General features: G+C 45.4%; 1 protein-coding gene and 1 long non-coding RNA gene across 2 annotated transcripts in view; both read right to left on the minus strand.

The window, feature by feature from the left end:
* FOXP2 (forkhead box P2) overlaps positions 1–3,685 on the minus strand; it is a 500,104-nt gene extending 496,419 nt beyond the window's left edge. Inside the window, exon 1 of the mRNA XM_064487425.1 lies at positions 2,978–3,685. The gene's annotated coding sequence lies outside the window, so the exon portion shown is untranslated. The remainder of the gene's footprint in view (positions 1–2,977) is intronic.
* A 3,406-nt stretch (positions 3,686–7,091) lies between these two features.
* LOC135321672 (uncharacterized) overlaps positions 7,092–12,396 on the minus strand; it is a 228,093-nt gene continuing 222,788 nt past the window's right edge. The window contains exon 10 of the long non-coding RNA XR_010381609.1: positions 7,092–7,357. This is a non-coding gene — a long non-coding RNA (uncharacterized LOC135321672). The remainder of the gene's footprint in view (positions 7,358–12,396) is intronic.

A 12,396-nucleotide genomic window follows, 5' to 3' on the forward strand; every position in this document is an offset into this window, starting at 1 on the left:
TCTAGAATATTTCAAGGGTTTATTATGTTTTATTTTTTAAAGCAAAACCACTATACTACCATCAGTGCAAAGAAATAAAATTCTAAAGACAGTTTACTCAGATATAACTATTTATAAATCTATTCATATCATAATATAATTAAAGGTCTCTTTTCACTCAGAATATGAATTCTATGAATACAATAATCAACTTTAGAATTTCCACCACTCTGAATCTCAAAGTTGAGGAATTTTGAAAAATAGTTTAAAATAGTTAATTGTTATTTGTATATATTTTCCTTTGATCTATTTTAGTATCCACTGTAGTAACATTTAATCATTTATGTACCAAAAAGAAGGCATTTATTGTACTCATATTTAAATTGAATGTTAAAAGTTATTCTTTTAATTTTTTTTGTATTATTGTACTTAAAAGTCAACTTTAACATGATATTTTAAAATTGAGTCTTCTCATTTACCAACAAGGATGTATCATCAGGTTTCTAGTCTTCTCTTTAAAAGTTAGTAACTTAACCACAATTAAACATTTCTTTCAGTTTTCAATAACAATGAAATAGTAGGTTTCTTAGAGAAGTACTGAACTGAACAACTACTAAACATGAGTCTAGTTTAGTAGTAAAAATGGATGGAAGGAAGGAGGGAAGGAAGGAAAAAACGACTTTTAAAAGCTCTAAAGCTGAAATGAAAATTTATGACTCTAATGATCATAGTGAATATAACTTTATACCTACTTTATTAATGTATATGTAAACAAATCAAAATTGTAAATTCTTGTTTAGCAGTATTAAACAAACACTACATTTTAAAATTCCAGGACACTGAGAATATACTTATCCATAACTCATACTGACAGAAAAGATAAACAGGCCCTTTGACAACACAAAACATTTCCTGACGTAGGCCACGATGCAAAGTTGAAGAGAAAAATATCTGAAAGCTCATCTTTGCTTCAGTTTTGACCTCTAACACAGACTTGCTATTAAACACACCCCTCCTGTCTCCACTGGAACCTAACCAAACTGAGTGAGGAGAGTGTGCAAAGATGTGCCTTCCAGGCAAACTCCTGTTTTCTAAAAGTTAATCTCTCCAAATACTTCCAGTTGGAAAACGTCCACTTGAGCTACTTGACACCAGGGCATCACTTTCTCCCCTCGGCTTACCTGCTACTACTTAATTATTCTTCTAAGTAGGCTCTGGGCAAGTTGGGGAGGTGGCTCTTTCAGCACTTCGGGGTCCATGATGACTACATATGTACACACCTTCCACACTCCCACAGGTCTTTCACACCCGTTCTCCCTCCCGCCCGTCCTGAGCACTCACCCTGGCCACTTCCCTCGCCTCACGTCGCCAACGCCTGCCCACCTGAGAGCAAACAGTACTCGAGGAATAATCCTCAAGATCAAGAAACTGGATTTCAACATGTGGTGAGAGAAAATGGGGGAGGGGGTAGGAGCACTACAGGCAGCAGCTGTCCATTAAGTGGTTTAAATCTGTTGGTTACAAAGCTGAATAAACAAATACACAGATGGGTCTAGTTCCTTGGGGATTCCGCAGTCTGAGGAGGCTCCCGCAGTCTGAGGAAGCTCCCAAGCAGTGTCCAGTTCGGCCTCTCTGGCCTCGTCCCTGAGCAAAACGCGGTCAGATTCCGCTCCCAAAGACCCCCGAGTCTCACGTGCCTTTCCCTCCCTTTGCTCGTAATGAGTGTCACCCACGCGCCAGGTGCCTCGAGAGACTTACCTAAGGGATCTCAGAGTCTGAGGAGAGAAGAGCAACTTTTCCTCCCTGCTCTAGTCCGACGAGAATGCCCGCAGCAACCGCGGGTCCACACAGACGCAAGCCCCTAGGTCAGGGCGTCGAGGCGCCTTCCGGCCCGCGGGGGCGGGGACGTGCGGGCGCGGCGCGCGGCCACCCAACGGGTCCGGCCTGCGCCGCCGCCGCCGTCGCACGTGCGCCGCCGAGAGCGCGAAGGGGCGTCCGGACTAGCGCTCCGCCGGGGTCGAAGTCAACCCCGCCCGCCCGCCCTCCGCTCGCCCCCGGCCCCCGCGGACTCACAGGTAAAAGCCAACCGAGAAACCCCCCCTTTCTCAGAAAGGTGTGCGCGCCCCTCCCTCGTGCCCTCTCTGAAGAACCGGGAGGCGCGATTTCATCCCAAACCCACCCCGAGAGTGAGGCGACCTTTCCAAAGCGGAATAAAACTAAGACCAGGACAGACCCCGAGTGAAGCGAGTCTCGCTAGCGGTGGACAGGGAAAAGAGCGCAATCGGGGGCAGCTGACGAGATGCACGATCATCCGGAAGCGTCGCTAGGGACCAGGAGTTTCTTCACTGGAGAAGCAGGAGTGTTCCCTCTCCGCCTCCCGTTCCCAGAGAAGTACTTGTGAAATGTACGCTGAAGTGTCTAACTTAGAGACGAAAAGTGTGCACTTGCCCAACTGAGTAAATAAAGGTCAGCAGTTGGATCAATAAAGTGTGTGCTTCCAACCGCTCCATGTTTTTACTGTTGTTTCTCCTCCTGGGGTGGGGGTGGGGGGGCGAAGAGGGGAAGAGAGGAAGAGGCAACAAACAATAAAAATAAAAGAGTAAACAAACACATCTGGTGTTTCAACACATATTCCTCCAGCCGTGGTCTCTCCGGACAAGGCAACATTTTGCATATTCAAAACTAAAAATCATCCGTGAGCCAGCAGCAACCACCCCTCTCTCGACTCCCCCCTTCCCCTCATCACAAAGCAAAATAAAAAAGAACAAGTGGTGATGCTGGGTCCAGAACGCGACCCCGACGCCGAGCCGAAATTTGACACATGTCACACCCGCCCCGCCGCGCCGAGCGCGGAGGCTGAGGCGAAACTTTGCCGCCGCCGCCACAGCGGGAGGAGCGCGGAGCAGAGTAAAGTCGCAGCCCGGCCCGGCGTGGAGGTGGCTGGGACCGGGTGGGGGACGGAGGTGCGGCGCGCCAGAGTGAGGGCGAAGAAACTTACCGCGACCGGGGACGCCTGGGCAGCGTCCCGGGAGGTGGCACCCGCGGTGCCGAGGCAGAAGCCCCCAAACAACACTCACGCGCGAGTCCCGTCAGCCGCTGCTGCGAGTGGGGGCGCGCCCGGGGGGTCTGGAGGAGGCCGCAGCTGGCGGACGCGGCCGCCGCATAAATAACTCGGACTGGCGCTCGCGGGCGGGCTGCGGGTGGCGCGGGGCTCGAGCCGGGGCGCAGCGGCCGCCGCGGAGCTGCACGCGCCGGCGTGTCTCGCGCTTTCTCGGAGGCTCGCGCTGTCTCGCGCTGCCGCTCCCCCCACCCGGATCTGTGTGTGTGTGTGTGTCTGTATGTGTGTGTGTCTGTGTGTGTGAGTGTGCGCTGGCGGGCGCGCGCACCCGGCCGCGCGCGCGTGTTGTTGGCAATGCAAACTGTACACACACACTGCGAGCGGAGCCGCCTCTTCTCGGAGGGGCAGGGTGGGGGAAGGGACGCCCCCGAGGATTCTAAAGTACTGCTGGGCCACTTGTTTGTTTTTGTTTTACTTTGCCTCGTTATTGTTGATTGTTGTTGTTGATCCTCAAAGTGGTTTGGAACCAGCTGGTTAGGATGTCTGTCGCCCCCATCCACCTATCTCCCTCGGTCCCCCAACTTCTTGAAGGGAGGGGGAAGCGCGGAGCGGAATATTGTTCAGATTTGCAGCGGAGCCTCCTGGCTGACGTCAGGTCCACCTGCTATGTAAACAACTCGCTGGAGAACTTGTTTGTTCTGCGCCAGATCTTCCCCCACCCCCCCTCTTCTCCCCACCTCCTGCTCCGCCTCCTCGCGCTCGGCCCAGACGGCGAGTCGAGGAAGGGGGTGGGGAGGGAGGAGAGAACAAAACCGTATGCTGTATTGGCAAAGCCGAGTTGTGTCTGCTGCTTCTTGGCAGTCCCCAAAGTACGTCCTCTCAGCAGACGGAGCTGCTGGCAAATGAAACAGGGGATTCCAAGTGAAGTGCAGAAAACCTCGAAGGGATCCTAAACCCTCGGTGGCAAGGAGTTAAAGTACATGGTAGTCAGAAAGGGAGACCCAAGCGTGCGTTAAAACGCTGATTGGCCTTTCTTTCAGGGTGTGTGCCTCTGCGGCCCGGGGTGGAGACAGGCTGAGTGTCCTTCTCACTCTTCATTGTTGTCGTGGCTCCTGTCTCACTTGGGCCCGGGAGTTCTTGGGCTTCCTCGTGGTCGCACAGCCTGGGTCACCGGCTTGGGGCCGCGCTATGGGCCGGCCAGGGAGGAGCTTGGAAGGAAGGGGCCGCCGAGACTTTTAGGGTCTGAGGCTTTCCAGACGGGCCCTATCAGTGACTAAGGGGAGCAAAAGTAACTGGAATGAAAGGAAAGAAGAAACTGCCAGAGCCGGTTCCGCGCGCGCACTTCAAAGCCGAGGCGCCGGCGTGGGGGATGCGCGGGCCCAGCCTCCAGCGCCTGGATCCCCGCTCCTGTCCATGGGGTGGGACTCGGCCAGCGGGCCCACGCGAGACCGCCGGGATGAGAAGGGAAAGGCCGAGGGAGGACGAGACGGGCCCGAATGGGACGCGTGGCCCGAAGAGGGTTCCCTGGTAGCTCCTTCCCCACACCCGCTGCGGGGAGGCCGTTCCTCCCGCCAGCCCCTCCCTTGCCCGCGGGCCGCGCGACCCTCCAGCGGCCGCGTCCTCAGAGCGTCGCCGCGGAGCCCGCCGCTCTCCTCGCAAATCAGTCGCGAAGCGTGGCATTCCGAAAGGCGCTGAAACTTTCCTCCAAATAGCTGCAGCCGAGAGGCCCTGACGCAGAGCCTGGCCCCCGTCTTCTTCCCGGCCAACTTTAACATCTCTGGTGGCAGAAGAGGGGGTGGTGGTGACTGGGGAGATGGGTGAGCAGGACCAACTTCTGCCTTTGAGTGTTTCTTTTTCTCAAAGAGCAGCGCGCCCTTTCTCTAAAGGGCAGACGCGAACACACACACACACACACACACACACACACACCCCCAGCCACCAGCAACTCTTCCCTCCAGAACCCGCAGTTCTCCCGGGGAGGAAGCAGCCCTGGCACCCACATCTGTAAACACACCGTCAAGTTTTCTAGTGAAACCAATTAAGTCAATAAGCAACGGGGCTGGTTCTGGGAAGACGGTCCCTGCCAGGAGAACGAGGAACGAGGTAGAGCTGGGCTTTGAATTGCGGGGATTTCTGTGAGCTTTCAAAAAAACTCCAGGCAGTCTTTAAATTAAATGCCCTGCTTATGGATTGTGTCCCCACTCTTAAAAATTGTCTTTTTTAGAAATGCAGGCTGATTAGTGAACCAAATTTTTTAAAAATGGGAGCGAGGACAGGAGGCAGAAGTCATTTAAATTACAAAACACCAGACGCAAATGACCCCACGTCGCCCTTTTGAAAGGTGGAGATCATTTTATGTTAAGTAATTTGCGTTTATTCTTCACTAGCAACCCCGAATAAAAAGCGGCTTCTCTGAATTAGCCTGAAACTATTTTGGAAAAGAGCAAACGGCGTCGAAATCCTTGGAGAGCCGAGGACATACCTTTCCACTGCGTTTGTGAATAAAGGTAACAGAACAGTCAAAAGGTCTACAGCTCCTCACTTTTTTTCCTTCTTCTTCCTCCTCTGCTACACCGACCCCACTTACTTCCCTTTCTCTCTAGGGGTCCGGAGGAAGTGAGCGGGATAGGTTTATTATAAATGAGTCTGGACAACTTGGAAGAGAAGTTCAAGTTCCCAACGAGGAGAAAAGAAAGAGGGTTATGCTCTCGAGATTTGGAGAGGAACATTTAGTTAGCCTTTCACTTTTCTGTACACAAAGACACGTTTTGGTGAAATTCACGCCACTGACGTTTCTTTCCTGTGAGTAAAATAGCCAGGCGCCAGGAGGTGCAAAAGGATATCTCAGTCGGAGGAGCACATCTTTCTCAATTGGCCGCGCACCCTGGCCAGGGGTCTTTTTAAGCGGGGCTGAGCCTGCAGTCCCCTTGCGTCCCCCGCTTAATTTCGCCCCCATAATCTATCTCCTCTTCGCCTGCTGCCCTTCTCGGGCCACCCACCCTCCCCGCAGGGACTACGCCTGGGGAGTTGAGACAGGGGGTCCTGCCAGGAGCCGCTGCCCTCGGCGGACCCCTCGCCCGCAGCCAATGGGCTGGGCCCGGGTTCGAGAGGTGAAAGTTCAGGCCCGGGGCTCGCGGCTCGCCTCCCCCCTCTACCGTCACCTCCCTCCCAGCCCCCGCCCCCGGCCACACTGCAGACCCAGCCCGGCTACCAGGGGCTGCCACGGTGGCACGTAGTTTGTTGATGGGTGGTCATAAAATATATTTATTTGCAATTCCTTTCCCTCGCCCACCACCCCCGCCCTGGCAAGGCCCGGAACACTGCAGGCTTTGTTCGCCTCGCTGCTGGTGGAGCCGGCCGGGGTTTAGCGCTCTGTGCTAACAGACTCCTAAAAAAGTTGAAGTATAATAATAGGAAAACCGGGTTTCCGCAGCCGAGGGAAACGCTGAAAGGGCAAACAGCGAACGAATAGTTTTCTTTTGCACAAGTCACTGGTCAGCCCGCTGGATCACGGCAGCCTTGAAACGAAAGCCTGCATATCAGAGAGAGGGGGGAAGCCAAATTCTGTCCCTGTAGTCGCTGCGCAGGGTCGTAGCCACAGCTCAAGTCTCCTTTATAGCACGTGGGTCTGCAAAAGTCGTTTAAAGAGGTTCCAGGGGAAAGTTAAACGGAGCTACTGGGTAATTGAGGAGTTTCACCAAGTGGCCCTCGAAGTTCTCTCACAAAAATTTATTTGATTTCAACTTTATTTTACAATGAAACCGCAAATCAACAAATTCCCAGACACTGCTCTATTATGGTCCAGGTGAAAGATAAATTCGTTTGAAATAGTCACTGCCAGCGCATCTTGAGCTAAACAAATCACCCCAAATGGAACCAACTAAAGCCAAGATGAAGAAAAGCAACTTACGTGAATGACACGTATTAGAAACGTTGGTTAAATGCTTCTCTGAATGAACCGCTTGGATTTCTAGTTATTTGTTACAAGAATATAATTATTCACACACTTAGGTCTGTTTTCTCCAAAACTTTCAGTTAAAGAACAATTACATTTTTCTTCTTCAGAGTCGTCTTATTGGTATAATTGTGACTAATACTTAAAACGTAACAGTCTTGTTGGAGAGACCGCTGGGATAAAGGAAAAGGGCAGGGTTTTTTAAATTATTTTTTTCTTGTTAGAGATACCATCTTCAAAATTGTATTACTCACCAAATAGCCTGTAACAACAGTCTTCTTTAAATGAAAGGTAAAACATTTTTCTTTTCGCACAGAAGAACGGGCACATATCAGGTTCCTATTTTTCAAGTCCACTATAGTTTTCTGAAAATAAGCAAATAAACAGACTCCTTTTAGACATTCTCCTATTCCCCACTCTCCTCCCAGATGCATTTTAGGAAAAAGAGCAAATTTTAGTTTCACCGAAGTCAAATCAAGGGTTATCTATGTTACAACGTCAAAGTAAATGTAGAGGTTGCAAAATTGGTGGAGTTACACCACCATCTGTCGTTAAGCTTCGGGACTACAAAATTTGGGACCTATAATAAATCTTAATGAGCTTTCCCAGCTAATTTTTTTTTTTAGTCACAGACTATACTTTTGTTTGTATTTTTATAGCACATACCCTAAAATTAACTGGATCATGAACGAACAAATATGTGCTCATAAACCCATGCTTCTACCTGGATTCTCTAGTCATCTCACCTTCAGAAGAAGAAAAAATAGTAATACCCTACATCTGCCAACCTCCAGATAAAGCCTTTTCAAATCAGCTGTGGGATGCAGAGTTCCATCACCCTTCCCCCCTTCACTCACTTCTAACAGACTTCTGATAGCAAATGGAGCTGCAACTTTAGGGACCACACTTGTCCTGGAGTGAATAATAGACTCTTAACTCTCTCTTAAATGCAACTTCATTCTCTGTTAGTATATCTAATCTTGAAACACGTAAACATGGCATTTCTCTGCTAAGAGGTTGACTGTGAGTGTCTTTCAAAAATTGATTGGAAGGCAGTTAAAATCAGGTTCCAGTTCTGGTTAACCTTGCTTTGGAGACAAAGATCAATTGCTCTGGGATAGAATCTTACCAAGTAAGCCTTTATTCAAAGGAATACGGAAAGAGGACCATTACTGGATAAAGAATTCCAATGCTGACTCAAAAGCTTCTATCAAGCAATGAAAACTCTTTTCCCCACACCAATCCAATGGCATATATCTATAGCACATCTATTTTTTTAAGGATCTCAGAATATTTCACTATCTATAATGTTGGACCCCTTTCCATGTTAGGGACTTGATTAGTAAATTTATATTTTCCAGAAAATAATTTAAAATAAAATGTAACAATTGTTTCTTTCTGGTAAGCTATTCACTAGAAATAATAATATGAAGCTGAATCACACTAAATTGTCCGTATTTGACCAACTTTGACTCACACAAATGACAATTTCATATGCTTAAATTAACAGAACCCAGATTTTTCTGACATATTCTTGTCTGCATAAAAGTAAGCATTAGTTAAATTGCCCAATCCCTGATATTTACTTACTTCCACATTGATTCAAATCTGTTGAATTGCCTGGTGCAAGAGTCCTTTGCTTGTTGTTTCTACAATTAAATTAGTCTTACAGTTTGTATGTCTCTGAGTTACTGTGAAATTTTAGAGCTGAAGGAAGCTTCAAGATATTCTAGTCCAATCACTTCATTTTAAAAATCATAAAGCAAAGATCCAGAGATGAGAGCAAGATCACAGAGCTAGTTAATAAAACTCTGATTATTATTATTGAACAATTTCATGTTTCTAAACATACAATAACCCTTCTTCCTTACTCCATAGAAGGCGTTTTTTGCCACAAACCCCCATCTTTTTATGTTTTCCTCATATCCATCAAAATCGATAAGGCTTAGTGATACCTTTCTTTGGATGTCAGTACAGTATTGAAGATGGTTAGCTGTCATGTCATGTCCACTGTAATACACAGGAGAAAAGGACTTGTTTCTCTTGAAAGTCAGTCAGAGTCTGCAAGACTTTCTTCAAGAGTGTAAAGAGGTTCGTCACTGTTAATTCCAAGTGTTCATCATGGAAAAACTGATGGCAAGAGGTGCTAACAGAAACCACAGCTTATGATTTTTTTCAGGGTTAATAATCTTCAGGGACTCCTAGGGGGGCAAAAACCACTCTTAGGGGGCCTTCACTATACTCTTAAGAAATAAAGGCTATGAGACCAAATATAACCTTGATATATTTTAATCTATGAGCAAAAAAAAAAGAACTATATCAAGATACTGCATTGGTGCAGAATTTTATTTTAATAACTGTATGGCTCCGGTAGCCATCGCAGTTTTCACCCAAACAGTGTACTGAAGTGCTTAATTGTCACAGATCATATAAAAGTTGTCACTTGCTCTCTTCTCCTTCCCCTTTTTCTCCTCCTCCTTCAGATTCTCCTTCTGTAGCTCCTCCTCCTCTTTCCTCCTTCTGCTATGATCTTTATCACCAACCTCACAATGACAATTTCCAAAATGCCCCAGAGATATTTCTCTTCTAAACTTTAGATTTGTTTATTCAGTTGCTTAATGATAGCACCATTTGAATTGTGGAAAGCTACCAACTTGCCCTCTCCTCTCCTTGTCCAGCTCTGCCTTATGCCATCTGATAAAAATGATCAACAAAACCTTAATCCACCCAGTTCCTAGAGCCAGATGCCACCTCCTTCTTCTTATATGCAAGCAGTGTTAGGTGCTGTTCACTGCTACCTACTTAATCTTCCATTGTCTTCTATCTATCCTCATTTCTTACTTGGTCATTCTTGATAACTTTCTAATAACCTTCCTATTTTCAGTTTCTCTTTGTTCCAGTTCATCCTCTTCTCTGCTATCTAAAACATATCTAAAACATACGTCACTTAGAATCATGCCAAGCTTCTCTGTAGCCAGTGGAGTTTAATCTTAAATTCTCCAGTCTGATACAGCAAATATGTCTGGCAAGTATGAGATAGTTAATAATTTTTTTGGAGTGAATGAATGAATGAATGCCCCAGACAAATGGATTTTCAATGTTAAATATATTGTCAGACTTTGTCAGATATATTTTTAGCTATGTATCATTTTCAACAAATCTTCAAGTCTACTTTGCTACCCAATCATTTGGCTAAAATAGTAATAACTGAAGATTTTCATTATTTTTATATGAAAGAACTTAGCAGACAGATATAAAAGTATATTCACCCTGACATTCAAATTCCCAATTGCATTATTTAATGGCTCAACAAATATTTATATATTAAGCACTGTGGTAGGTATTCTGAGAACTAAAGATATGTAAGATTAGGTCTCGGCCCAGAGCTTATATTCATCAGAGATATAAGATATATAAAAGCTTATTTTAATAAAACATAAATTTCAATACAGCATAAGATAGGGGTATATAAAGAAAACAATGAAACCAAGGAAATTTATTTCTTAAGGCTATTTTTTTTGTGATGAAAATTTAAGAAATAAATATAAGAATACATCCCTTAATCAAAAATTTATAAACACATGACAGCCTCAGGAAACTTCTAACCTTCAGACAAAACTGGAAAGTTGTGGTAAAAACATGTTTATATCATAAACAATGGAGGGTTTAACAACAGTGAAAATGTATCAGGCAATCCCTTGAATTATCTCATATTACTCTTAAGCATGGAATGCATTTTTATGAAAAAATTAACTTCAAATTTGTCATGATTTCACTACTGGAAAAGAATTTTATAACAGACCAGAACTGAAAAGAAAGGAAAAGCAAAAGAAAGTGAAAAGAACGGAAAAGAAAGGAAGAGAACATAAATATTCTGAGTTTAGAAGGGATTCATATGTTTCCCTCTTCATCAGCCTCTCTAACACTCCAGTGAGGAAAGAATGTTATCCTGGGCTAGCAGGGTGCCCTGGGGACAGTCATAGGAAACTGCACTCCCCAAACTCTTTGCCCCACCAGGCACCTTTTCCTGCCTCATAAGGGTGCAAGCTCTTTTGTATCAGCACTCTGGCCTCAAGTAGAGCACTGGGCACTACTTTCTCAGTTACATCTTACCTCCTCTCTAAATTCTTCCCCCACTGCACACACACTTCTGATTCTTTTTCCTGTTAAGTCAGGAAAACATTTCTCACTAATTCTGTCTCTATCTCTTTTTCTCGCTCCCTCTCTTCCAAGAAAACACACATATGCACACATGTATCCACACACATACAATGATGGTAACATGTTTAAAAGCAGAGCTAGTGATGTAAGAAATCAAGAAACAGGGAAACTAACAGGAAAATAGAAAACAAAAAACTAATACTATTAGCTTCTAAAACCATGAAAGTCCCCAGATAAAGGAGCAGTGAAACAGGCCCTGCTAGATCCCTCTGAGAGTTAAGCTGATACCATCCAATTGGAAAGCAATTTGGGAACTTGTGTTAAGGCTTTTTGAATTAGTCCCAAAGCTAGATTGCAATCCAAGAGAAAGTTTCTGAAGTACAGATGGAAAAACTCCATGCAAAAGCTGTTTATCATAGAATTATTTATAATAGTGCATATTTGGAAACAATATAAAAGTCAACAATATATATTATGATCTAACCACTAAAACAATATTATGAGATGTTTTAATAATATAGAAAATGTTTTAGTTATATTATTTGGTGGAGAAATAGTATATAAAAATGTACCCCCAAAAGACCAGAAAGAAACATCTCATTTTGATACTATTCTCCAAGCTGGTTCACAATCATCCCTGCCTCCACTTTTGTGTAGTCCCCTCCCACACTGTTTCAGGATCCAGCTGTTTGGTACAAGTGACGGCCTGTCCCTTTTGAGCTTGGGTTGTAAAAGGCTGTGTGATTTCTGTCTGGATCTATCTCTTAGATCACTTGCTCAGGCAAGATGCCATGTAGCAAGAGGCCTATACGGTGAGGAAGTGCTGCCTTCGGCCAGCAGCCAGGGAAGAACGGAGGGCTGCCAACAACCCAGTGAGTGAACTTGGAAGTAGACTTTTCTTTCCCAATTAGGACTTATTGAAATGACTGCAACCCTGGCCAATAACTTGATTACAACCTTGTGAGTGTATCTGAGCAAGAACCACTCGGTTAAGCCGCTCCTGGATTCCTGACCTTCAAAAACTACGAGCTAAAGAATGTTTCCTGACATAGAGCCGCTAAGTTTAGGGGGGTGGGTAATTTGTTACACAGCCATAGATTAATAATATAAACAGGATAAGAAAGGTTATATTTAAATAGTAGAATTTCAGGTGATTATTTTTCCTTTCTACTTTTCATATTTTCAAATCCTCTGCAATGAAGATGTATTGATAATTGGGAAAAATACTTTATTAAGTAACTGT

The sequence above is a fragment of the Camelus dromedarius genome, chromosome 7 (assembly GCF_036321535.1).
Source record: "Camelus dromedarius isolate mCamDro1 chromosome 7, mCamDro1.pat, whole genome shotgun sequence".
Classification (NCBI taxonomy): Eukaryota; Metazoa; Chordata; class Mammalia; order Artiodactyla; family Camelidae; genus Camelus; species Camelus dromedarius.